Genomic DNA, 3,087 nt, shown 5'->3' with positions numbered 1-3,087 from the left:
ATGGATCAATGATCACTCAAATGTGGACAAGGAAATAGCACAATTGGTACCAATTCTTGTCGGTTCTCACACCTATACAAGTAAAAGCTTATGGTGGAGCTTGGTTAGGATGGTGGCACAAAATTTGACGCAATTGTTAATGAGCTTCAATAATGTTGGAAAAGATTCACAAATTTGCAAATGCAACAAGTAGATCAATAGCAAGGTATGGTACACCGAAACACACACGCAAATATATAAATGGGGTTGTGCAAACCAAAAATGAGCCAAAATGTGGAGTACATGAAAATGCTCTTGCTACACAACGCTAGAGAGACACTAGCACGATTGCACAATAGGCGGATACGTAACTTGTTCACAACCTACTAGGCAAAAATGCAACGACCTCTATCCCAAGTATGCTATATGTATGGTATTTTGATGGTATGATCCAAGATGATCGGATATGACAATCTTAATGTAGTATGATACTATGGTTCTTGCTTATAAGCTCTTTGCTTATCTTTTCGTCTTGCTTAAAAGCTTGTTTGGCTCTTTCACTTTTGAGCTCTTTTCTCATGCAAAACTTCACGAACCAAGATAGCAATTGTGTATGCGATGACAACTTTGTGACGCAAAAGATGATACCAAGATATGTACCACTATGATATGGTATGTATGCTATGGAGTATGGTCCCTAATGTGCACAAGTCATGTTGCCGGCAATACTCAATGGCTAGTCTCGATGGGTAAGCAACGCAAAAGTAAGGCTATGGTGGTTATCAATGCAATGGCAAGGAAATGACAAAGATGTCATCGAGGTTACCATCCTTGGCGAAGATGAGTCCTTTGTGAAGATGAGCGATGTTGATGTTGATGTCGAACCGTACCTATATAGCCGAAACACAATAGGACACGGGAACCACAACTCAAATTCTCAAATACCAAAATGTGTCAAAACTTATCGGAGTCCGAAACGGGTGAGCGATGGTGGTTGCGGAAAGCGATGGTGGAAGGCAAGTGCGCATGCTGGAGAGGTGGTGGAAACCGACCTGAAAATATTCAGTTTCGTTAGGAATGGTCGGACGACCGGAAGTCATCGGACATCCAGTGTCGGTCGGACGTCCGGTGCCTGGGCGATTTCGGGCATGGGATGAACAGCTCGTTTTCGTGGTGGAGGATGGTGGAGAGGTCAAATCCGAGCGATTTTGTGGATGAAAATGGTGGAGAAGATGGGGAAAAGCTAGATCCACACGTTGTAATGCAAATCCATGGATCAAATGCAACAAAACTTCATCACACCAACAAATCACAAAAAAATTTGGGGCTATTTGTGGTGGGGATTTTCGAATTTAGGACGAAAACAACAAAATCAAGCTAGAAAACAAAGGATAGGGGCTCCAAAAACGTGATCAACGTGGCTCATGATACCAAGATGATGTAGGGTAGAACCCTAGAGGCAGATCTTTCACGTTTGGAGGTGAAGCCTACCAAGAACACGAAGAACACGAGGATGGGAACGAGGGGAAAACACGAGAGAACACTCAACCAACAAGAATAAAGTCACACCTGTTCTAGATCATCGAAACACAAAAGGGTACAAGATCCAAGTCCAACAAGGGACGATACATAGGGTAACCGGTTCTTCTCCGTGAGGAGGTCTTGAAGATGGTCTTCTCCGAGAGGAGGTCTTGAATCCAAGTGGATCTTCTCCGAAGAGGTGTCGGTCCCTCACGAAGGAGTAGATCCGGATGGATGAGCGAGGCTCTATCTCACAAATGAGCTATCAAAATGTTAACCCTAGCTAGGAGGTGGGAGAAGTCTATTTATAGTCTAAGGGGGTGAAAGGATAAGTGGCTTCGACCCAACACTCGGGCGGACGCACAGGCGTCGGACGTCCGACGATCACTGGTCGTCCGAAGGCTCATGAGGGTCCGTATGTCCGGTGCCGGTCGGGCGTCCGATGTTTCGGTTCTGGATAGGAATTGTCGGTCGTCCGGTTGTCCGGGTGTCTGGAAGTCTTCGTTCTTCCGCAGCTTTTGCTCGGGAGTGATTGTGCCGGTCGTCCGGAGAGGCTCGGTCGTCCGGGCGCTGGGAGGTGTCGGACGTCCGGTCGGCGTTGATCGTCCGGCCGCTGTAGCGTGCGAAGGCTGGGGTTTGTCTGGTAGTTTGGAGCCTCCAGGCGTCGGACGTCCGGTCGGCGTCGGCCGTCCGATGACTGGGAGTTTCGAGCGGGCCTTCTTCTTATCCGTTGAACTTGGTGTCTTCGCCGTCTTGTCCAATGGTTGTAGCTGATCCGTGACTCTCCACCAAACACCTGATCACACATAGAGTCTCCGCATGAGGTAGTAGCTATGTCTCATAAGTAGGGAGTGGGAGTTCGGAGATGAGCGAGTTCGCCTTATCTTCGATAGCCTTTGCTCGAGCTCTTGTCATAGGTCCAAGTGGTGTCGTGGGAGATGTAGGCACGTCCATGGGGATGATTGTGGGATGCTCCGCATCACTATGGTTGGGGATGGATTTGGAAATCAGTCTGTTTAAGTAAGGATGACGTGGCGGCAGCGACATACTCGTGGTGGACCTGTGTCCTCGGGCTCCGCCATTGCGATGGCGTTTGCTCCAGCGTCGGCGCGGAGCTTGAGAGGTAGTCCAGGAGCGAATGCAGATTGTGGTATGCATCGACGACATCTGAAAGACGGAGCATGTGCTGGGCTCGTGGTTCATGGATGGCAGGTATGGTTTCCTCCTTTGGCGTTTTAGTCGTGGTGGGGTGCCAGATCTGAAGTTCGATGGCGTGTCCAGAGTGTTTGCCCCGGTCTGATTCGTTCGACGGCAAGGGCTTCACTTTTGATGAGCCATCTTGAAGGTCCGCAAAGCCGCATATCAGCGATGGAGGCGCGTCTGAGCTCGGGTGAGGAGGTGATTCGTCATTCTTTTCTTCGGTGACTACTGTGGTGGTGCTAAAGGTAGGTGACGGACGTTGGTGTCAAGCTTATAGATATCCTGCTATCTTTTCAGTTTTGTCATGTCGGTCTTTACGTAACTTGTACTTTATTCGTTATGATATGAATGAGACACGTATTACCATGCGAAAAAATCTAGGGTAAT

The sequence above is a fragment of the Triticum dicoccoides genome, chromosome 4B (genome assembly GCF_002162155.2).
Source record: "Triticum dicoccoides isolate Atlit2015 ecotype Zavitan chromosome 4B, WEW_v2.0, whole genome shotgun sequence".
NCBI lineage: Eukaryota > Viridiplantae > Streptophyta > Magnoliopsida > Poales > Poaceae > Triticum > Triticum dicoccoides.
The sequence above is the reverse complement of the archived record's forward strand: the minus strand, read 5'-3'. Positions refer to the sequence as shown.